The sequence below is a fragment of the Morone saxatilis genome, unplaced genomic scaffold (assembly GCF_004916995.1).
Source record: "Morone saxatilis isolate NCDOM2014 unplaced genomic scaffold, NCSU_SB_2.0 Contig3, whole genome shotgun sequence".
NCBI classification, from domain to species: Eukaryota; Metazoa; Chordata; class Actinopteri; family Moronidae; genus Morone; species Morone saxatilis.
Genome location: NW_023339873.1, coordinates 13,616,905 through 13,626,783, shown reverse-complemented (window position 1 = coordinate 13,626,783; position 9,879 = coordinate 13,616,905).

Genomic DNA, 9,879 nt, shown 5'->3' with positions numbered 1-9,879 from the left:
ATATATAAATATAATAAATATATATATAAGAGTCATTACAAATACATGCTATGCAACTAAACGTTTTACTTTTAGTGGACTCCAAAAGTTATAAAGATAACAAATATCATGTCAGGCTGAGTTTTGGGGGAAAGGTGTATAAAATGATGCATAAGACATTTACAATATTTCTTTTTGATGGAGTTTGAACATTTAATTTTATATAGATATACTGTTACAGTGATATATAGGCTGTTGGAACCAGCAGACATGAGATTTATTTATATGAAAAATAAGATGATTTTAACAAAGCTACTTAAGGGAAGACAGAATCAGAAATGTATGTTAAGGGGTTAAACCTTTTAAAAAAGATTGCATTAAATGTACATCCACTGCTTTATTGTACATTTACATGTACACTTGTATGCACACACTTGTCAGTCCACACTTAAAATATTCTAACAGATGATGTCATTTTCAAAACAAATGTCAAATATCACTCGTCTATATTTATCTAGATTTTTAGTCCCAGAGGCAACGCAGCCAAGGTTATGCTTACACCAGAAGAAAGAGATAGTGAGGGATCCCCTTCCCCCTAAGTAATCACCATCACCACATACTGTACCATCCATCCCTTCTTCCTCTCTGACTGACTGAGCCTGGCCAGGTCTCTGTGACAGAGGACTCCCCTTTGGAACAATAACAGTCTGATAATCTCCTCTTATCTCCAGTGTGTTTAGTGCCTGGTTAACAGGCTGTCTACTTGATGGGTGTCTCTCCATGTCTCCGCCATAGGGGAACGATAATGTCATCATGAACCTGAGAAAAAAGAGCAGTACTCTAGTGAATGCCGGCAACGGTAGAGAGGAGAAGACTAGAGGGGAAAAAACTGAAATCAAGCAGAGAAAAATGTATCTTACAGTAAATGTTTTAGTGTGAGTTGCATAATATTACATGAAAAAAAAAAAAGAAATATATACAAGATTAATTTGTGAATGAACATTAAATGTGTGTTACCTTCTTCTCATTTTTAAGGAACAAAATTCAGCATGACAATGAGTGCAGTTGCATGGACAGAGAGCTGTGTGTGTCTACCTGTCCTGAGTTTCCTCCCCCTCTGGCCTCACCCAGCCCAGTTCTCATTCAGGATGTCAGTGTGGGAGGTGGCGTGGAATTGGGCCGCCCGAGGGTGTGAGCACTTGAGCATCGCACCCATCATTCCACCTCCATGGGCCATCCCACCCTCTAAGCACTGTTTACCAGGCTCGGCCTAATTGATTCCCTCTCTTTATCTTTTTACCTCCTTAATTTTGTTATTAAGTGTGCGGGAGAGGCGCGAAAGCTCCTCTTTTTCCCATTTTGAGAAATTATACTCTTGTACTTGATCCAGCTAACAGGATTTTCTTAAATTACTTTATAAAAGACCATCTTTTAACTTTCTTCTTTCTCTCTCTATCCATTCATTAGCAGGTCTGCCTCAAGGCCTGCTCACATCAATTTCTTGGGTTAAAGTTACAAACTTAGGCAGCTCAGCTCGACGCTCACGGTGGTTTTGCGGACGAGAGGGGGTGGCTGGGGGTGGAATGGGGACGAATTATTAATTTCTGAAGTATTAGAAAAATAAAGAGATTGAATTAAGAGTATTGGTCCTCTGTTATCCAGCATGGCTAGCCTCAGGGACTTACTGTGGTGGAGGACATTATGCAAATGCTCTCCCTCACTCTCTCTCTCTCTGTCATAGCCTGCTATCATCCATTCTCTCTCTACCTCCCTCCCTTTTTTACCCTTTCTCTCTCTCTCCCTCTCTTTCCCTAGCAGTCAATCTCTGCTCTCCTATAATCTTTCTCTCTCTGTGTCTTTGTCTCTTTAATCTTCATCAGTCAGCAGAGACAGAGTAGAGAGAGTGTCTCTGTTGCTATTTTCTCCTATCTCATTCATGAAGTGTTGGTTCCCAAAATCTCCAAAAGCATAGAGGTCAGGAAGAGGGAGCCAAATCAAGGTTTTACAGATAATGGAATCTAGACGGAAACCTTCACACTTTCCCTTTATCAATGGCGAGGTGAATGTATAGAGTTATCTGTGGTTAGGATCAGTGGTTTAATCGAGAGGTGTCTGAGTCCTGGGAGGTAGCGCTTGAGGCAGCGGGATCTTTACTTTGCTTGCAGCTTTACATTTTATATCATGTGATATCTCCAAGGATTTTACACATCTATGTCTGTTAGGTTCTTGGGAAGTAACTGCATATACCAAAAAAGTGTATAAAGACTTTTTGTGGCTCCAGGGGGAGCAGCACGAAATCTGACAAACCTACTTCGGGTGAGGCTGAAGTACACAAGTTTGAAACTGAAACAGGTCTGTGGGGTTGGAGTTGGAGAGAGATGAGGTTACCAGACCTGTATCCCAATCCTCATCTCCACTTGAGGCTAGTGGCTTGAAGCTCCATTAGCCGCTACTAGCATAACACACCAGATTCTCCAACCAAACTGTTGGCAGTCAAGTTGCATTGTGGGTCATGTACGTACTAGGACAAAGAATGCATCGACATCTCTGGGCCTGCTACATCAGAAACCAAAGACACAGAAAACAAGCTGAACTAAATTTAATATTCACGTGTTCTTATTATTTGTAATGTATCAATTATCTGTTGTATGAATTAAAGAACTCAGAATTTTAAGTTTTCAAAACAAAGCATTCAAAAACCTAACCGGAGGCAGACACTGCAAATTAGCTTCTGCCAGTTATTCAGCAGTCCCTGTTAAATGAACTAACACATAAGATAAATAACTGAAGAGTCAATGTACCTGAAGATTAGAATACTACTCCTATAAATGCCCTCATTTTCACAAGTACAAAATCCTATAGATATAATCAAATCTTCTCATCTCTCTATTGATCTTAGGCTTCTCCTCAGTGTAAATACTTAAGCCAATAAAATACCACAAGATACTGAATATTTTCCTATTTACTACAGGCAAGTGAAGGCAGGTTTAATGTACTCACCATCCATGAGCCATGGAAATCCAGATAACCTGACATGCAAAACTTTGGTCAATATTGATGTTTATTTAAGGAGGCTGATGAGGCCTGAAGTCCAGTTAATTAAGCCCTAATAGAAGACGAAGAAGACGAAGGGGCATTCTGGATGATAAGAGGAGGACGGCCAAAGGGGAGTCGGAGAGGAGGAAGAGGAGGAGAAGGAGGAGGGAAGCGAGGCATGGTGTCAGTAACAAGGCCAGTAATCTTACAGCAGGAGGGGGAGAGGTTCCCAGCAGCACCAGTGGCATCCTGCTCCAGCGGTGTACACGGCACTAGAGGCAGAACAGACAGGTTTGATGTTAGCAAATATTAGCTATGTACAGGACGTGGGTGTATTCTCTTTGACACGCTCATTGCATATTCAGAGACAGATGTTTCTGAGGATGAGGAGGAGGGCGGGAGGCTGAATGAAAGGCCTGAGATGGCAGAGTTGCTCTCGGAGGAGCAAGTAATTGGCCCCTCGACGGTAGCGGCGACAGAGAGAGGCACTCACACATACACACACATGCATCCCTTTTCCCTCGCTCTTCTCCTCTGCCTCTCTTCTCAGATCTGATAAAGGTAAACGTGTAGCAAATTTGTCATTTGATGAGGGAGGATTTCCACAAACAGAGCTGACATGATGAGCCTGTGATCTGCCTGTATGAGAGTCAGCAGGGGCCCAGGCAGGCAGAGATCTCAATCCTCCCTCTTCCTCTTCCCCCCCTCTTGCTCTGTGCCTCTCTCTTCCTCACATACTGTCACACACACACACACACACACTTGGCTATGTTCACATGGAGCCTCAGTCTCAGTAATTGCCGCCTGCCATCCATATCTTTCCCCTTCTCTGTCTCTGAGTCCCTCGCTCTGCTGCTGTCTATCTCTCCTCCTCAGAGACATCCTCCTCTCCTTTTCCCCCCGTTTCCTCTTTTCTCCATCAAATAAAGGGCCCGGCCCTTGCCTCAGCATCACACTCAATTTCTGACTCTTTCACTTATCTCTGGGCTCCATGCCTGCAGACTGCTCAATTATCCACACTCACCTAGCGCTTCCTCTTCTTCTTCTCGCCCATGCAAAGAAAAATCTAATATGTCCAATGCCATATTGACTAGTTAAAGGGGTTAATGGTCAAGAGCTCAGTCGTAGACATGAGCCGAGCAATAAAGTTGCAACACATTCAGGTGATAACGGGCCCCGCTGGAATAATACAGGGATTTATGAATGGGGTTTGAGGGGGACTTGTATCAGATGGATTCAGAAGGACTAAGTTAAATGAAGTTTAGTGGCGATGGCCCATCCAGGCTCCTCAGCCAGAAATTGACCTCCATTACCACAATCATTCTCAGTACAGTAACCCCTCCATGGAGATTATGAACACACTCTTTCAAAGTGATCACGAGACTCTCCTCTGACCATAAAAACACATCTTCCCCATCCCACCACACCTAATTGCTCTGCACTTGTGCAATCCTCTTCTCGGACGCATGCCCCCTCTTTCCATCCCTCTCTGCTTCTTTCTCTCTTACTCCTTTATCTGAGTCTTTTTCTCTCCATCTGATCTGAGAAGGAGTCACTGGGTTTGAGCCTTTCCACTCAGAGGTAATGGTGCTGCCTCTGCCTAGTCCCATGACTCTAATCCTGGTACTTGGGACCCAAGCTACTGCTCTCCTCCATGCTGCCTGCTCAATGCCCCTCTGTCTCCCTGATCTGCCTCAGCAAATGTTAACCCTTTAACACAATTTCGGTATGCAAATTAGTTGTTTAGCATCATTAAAGTGGACAGAGCAGAGAAGGCAGTTAAAAGAGCATCAAAATTTATTAGACCTCTAAAACTCACTAATTAAGACGTTATGCGAGCACAAGCAAGCAGATGATAGAAACCGCCTGGCCAGCCAAACTTATTTGGAAAAGAAAGGGTAAAATTATTGCCTAACCTGTTCTATCACAGTTTAAAGATGACTTCCTGGTCCAACTTTGACCTCTTGTACTTGCCTTAGTTTCCACAAGTCAAGTCAGTTTTATTTATACAGCCCAAAATTCCAAATTTGTCTCAGAGGACTTTACAATATGCACAACATGTGACACTGTCTATTCTGAGTTTAAGGAATACCGTTTCATATCAGATCGGTGCTTCCCTTGTTTGGGTAATCTGGCTAAACTATTTATTTTTAACAATCTTAATAATCATGCCCCAACAACATTTTATGATGTTCTCAGATCTCAGCAATTACCTTGGTGAGTACATTATTATCATAGCAGATAGAATTATGGCCAAATGTAGGAAAATACAACCCAAGTTGTAATAAACTGGAATTATCCTTTCAGACTCTAACCAGGCCTGGAGCTCCCACAGTCAACTGTTTGCTCTCTTATGTACAATATTCTTGTATATTAAGGCACAGCACCCTGAAACATCATTAGAAAAAAAAAAAGCTGTGCTGCCTGGGAGAGGTCTTCTGTGGTGGGAGAAGGGGGGAGAGGAGAGGGGAGGAAGGGGGGGGGCTCAGAGGAGAGCTGAACTTTGTTAATGGAGTGTTTCTCTGTGCAAGTCACTCAGCTTTGAAAGCCAAGCCCCCCGGGTGAGGACTCTGAAGCACAGGAATCAGACATGCACAATCAGTTCCACTCCTTAAATCTCCTTCAGAATCATATCTTTTTGAGCAGCCTTTCCTTAATTTATTTCTCTATCAGTTAGTGGGTTGTGATCTGGCGAAGTGCTTCGGGAATAGGAGGCACCGCTGAATGGTGAAATGGAGAAGGTTCCTCTCTTTCTGTTTTCTGCTCCCTCTCTGATTTTCACACACACTCGTACTCCCTATCTCTCCCCCTGTGCCCTCACCATCCATTTAGGCAGCGCCTCTGACTAATTTGCCCATCACGCTTGCTGTCTGGTCCTTTACGGTTGAAGATGTTTTGACGTGTCTCTCTCTCAGCTCACTCTCTCCACTGGCACTGTCTCCACTATGATTAAGAATATTCTGATAATAAGCAAATGCCAAGAGTCACAGAATGGCTGAGGAATCTGGAGTGCCACAGCGTGAGAGCGTGTTCCTCTGCATCAGTGGAAAAAATGTTTAGAGTGAGCAGTGCATGCGCAGCATTTTCACTCAAAGGAAATGTAATCCAAAGTGCAGAAAGAGTGGGGCTTCTAGAGGGCAGATTCTTTATGCTGAAGATGAAAGAGACGCACACTCACAATGTTCATTTATATCTCCGATTTCACATTTAGATCAGTGACAAATGGAGTCACATATCTCTTATTAATTACAGCCATTTGTTCATGGGAGTTTAGGTGGATTTGTAAGTACAGCATGGAGGTGGGTGCCACATGCATGCACCCACGTGGCTTTTCTGCAGGGCCTGAGTCAACGCCTCCTGCCATCCAGCGGCTCACTCCGGAGGTCGCCCTGTTTGACTCTTCCCACAATCCCCTTGGAAAAAAGGGCGTGTCACTGACAGGAAGAATGTGCCAGGCCACCGCGGCAGCCCCCCTCACATAGCCCTCAACCCCCCCACAACCCCAAACCTCCACCCACTGGACTCACCAAGTGATTAGTTGGGGATTAAAATATTTGCTGGGCAAATATCTGCCTTGGCTGTCTGACCCAACATCACAGTTCAAAGACATGGGCTTAACCAACTTTTCTCTTTACTTGACAAACCATCAAGACATCCCCAGACCACACCCAGTAGACAGGCCATGAATCATTTATAATCTCCAGAGAGAATAAAAATAACTATCCTAATTTCATGTAAAGCTTTGTATTAAAACAGTAAATCATCTGATCACACTGAATATGCCTGATGGGTGTTCTACGTATGGAAATGAAATGCTGAGAATGCAAGTGAAGTGTTGATGGATCATGTGCTCCATGGAAATTGAGTTAATTACTAGAGGGGTCTAAAGAACATAAACATGTATACTGTGCGTTAATTGCTGCTGGAAGAATTAGGTTCTTTACTTGAGTAAAAGTATCAATATCCCAATGTTAAAATCCTAAAAGTAAAATTCCTGCATTAAAATGTCACATAAGCAAAAGTACAAAATTACGATAAGTTAAATGTATTTGAAGAATTAAAAATAAAAGTACTTTAAACAGAAAAAGGTCTGTGATTGTTGTTTTTTTGTTATTATCAGAAGATTATTATTACTGATGCATTGACGTGATGTGTGTGTGTGTATGTGTGTTTTTAATGTAGCTTGTTAATATGGAGCTAATTTTAACCGATTTATATTATGTTGGGTTTAGTTTTATTTATCTGCATGAATAATGAGTAACTAAAGCTGACAGATAAATGTAATGGAGTAGAAGTATGAAGTAGCATGGAATGAAAATATTTAAGTAAAGTAGACATACTGTACCTCAAAACTGTACTTTAGGTAACATACTTTAGTGAGTAAATGTACTTTTTCCACTAATGTCCACCTTGTCACATAAAGTCAAAATACTTTTAGATTTATCTAAGACATTTTTTGTGTCCCCTATTTGTCCAAAGAGCTTCTAATTATTATTAATATTACAGTTAGTAGTAGCAGTTGTAGGGCTATAACTATATTAACCAATTACAATAAAAGAAGGTAGCAATATTAGATCCAGCATGTCTTGTGTATAGGGCTATAACTAACAATATTTTTTAGTATCTGTGATTATGTTTAAAATTAAGCAATTAATTGTTTAATCTTTAAAAAACACGTACAAAACAATTTCCCAGAACCCAAACTTGTTTTGTGCGACTAACAGTCCAAAGACAAATAAAATAAAATAAAAATAGTTAATTAAGTAGTTGCTAAGTCATTTTCTGTCCATAGACTAATTCACTGGTTCCCAACCTGGGGGTCCCGACCCCCCATAGAGATCATCAAAGCTTAATGGGGCCTCATTGATTTTAAGGGGTGAAAGGAGAATAAAACACAGAATTTGTCAAAAAATAAACCTATTATGTATGTATTATGGTTAAAAATGTTAATAATACATAATGCAGACAGGGAATTAAATAAAAACTTCCCTAAAATTATCAGGAAAACTGATCTATGATACAATATTCACATAAAATTATCTGCTCAAAATTCATCCAAATTGCTCATTTTACACAAACTTCCTGCAGTTATAGCAGTCCCTATTTAGGGCCGGCTAAAATCTTGCCACAATATATCTCACGATATAGGTTGTGATTAAATATATTTTGCAATACTAAAAGCAAAGGAGTATATATTGCTATTTTTTTTATATTTTACTATTTGTAAACACCAAAGTTGATACAGTGTTCTTGAGGATTGATACAATATCATAAAACAATTCAAAATTTTTCAATATTTTCTCACAACCCTTGTTATTTGTACAGTTTATCATTTGTTCTGTACTATTATTGTTATACATTAAACCTAATATGTTAGTCTGGAGTCGTCAGTTTACTCAATGATGAAGGGGATCCATTGAGGAAAGACATATTGATCAAAGTTAGATTTATGGATTATTAATGTACTTTTTCATTTTCATTTTTCGATTTCATTTCAGGCCAAAACTGTACTACTGGAGACACTCTAAAAACATTTTTAATAAATGAAAATAAATATATATATTTTGAGCTTTTAGTTTATGGGAACTGAGGAAACATCCTTTTTTTTTTTTAATTTCCACATAAAGTGCTGAATACAGTCGAGACGAGGAGAGTTGCCAAGTACATTATTACCCCTCAGGGCCAAACAACACGCACCCCTGAGGACTTACATCACTCAGCAAATTAAGAGCGGGCTCTGTGGCTGGGGCCGTCCACCTCAGCAACCTTCACCTCCCTGCCGAACAATACAACCTGCACTACCACCGCGGAGCATTCATCTCAGCTCTCTGCCTGGTCTTGTTATTCCTTTATTATGAGTCCTGGCCACTGACTCAGGGGGCTAATATTGTTTTGCTTCCGACGGTCATTTGGCACTGAGTGTTCTTAATTTCTTGCGCCCCCTCTCTCCATCCTACCTTTTCTTTGTGTCTCATAAGGGTGGGGGCAGACGAGGCATGTCGGCAAAATGCAAAGGTTTAATTACTTTTTGTTGAATTAATTAAGGAGGAAAAACTTGTTCTTGGGGAACAAAAGTGAGGCTGGCTGGAGTCAATGGTCGAGAATGGGCGTAGGGCACAGGGAAAGCGTCATAGTGGCCTGGCAGCCTCAGAGGATTTAATTTAGAGTAGGTCTCCTGGAGGGCCCATCTACTGGAGCCCTGGCCCCCAAATCGAGCACTTGAAGGCTCTTATTGGTACCAAGCGTACAGCTATCCATCACTGTCACGCCACCCTCCGAAAACCAGGGCACACTAGGGAGAAACTGCATCAGCACTTGTGGCTTCAGGAATCTAGAAGTCACTGTCTGCAGGGTTGGTGCTTCAAACCTGAAAACTCAACAGAAACTTCTTCCTGCGCCTGCAGACACTTTGCTGTGAATTTTTGAAAATAAGCAGTTCTCTAAGTGAGAAAAATATTTGATTTGTTGTGTTACTTTGATGCATAGCCTGGAGCTGCTCCATTGACAGAACAAAAAGTGAATTTTTGATACATCAAATGTTTGTTTTAGTTTTCACACCCTAAGGGCTGTTAAGTTTGAACCAGAAAATGTAGTCATACCCCAATAAAATCTTTCTCACTAGTGCTACAGTGAATTTAGAGGGAAATAGCTAGCCTGTCTCTGTCTGAAGCTAGGAGTCTTGTCATTACTGTGCATCGTACCTTCCATAAAACCACAATGTGTCAATTTTACACTTATAATTAATCTATATGTTAATTAGGGAGGTTTAGAGGTGCCGGTAGACAGATTTGGTTACCTTTGGACAGAGGCAGTCTTAGCTATTTCCCCGTTTCCAGTCTTTATGCTAATCTAACAGTGTAGCTT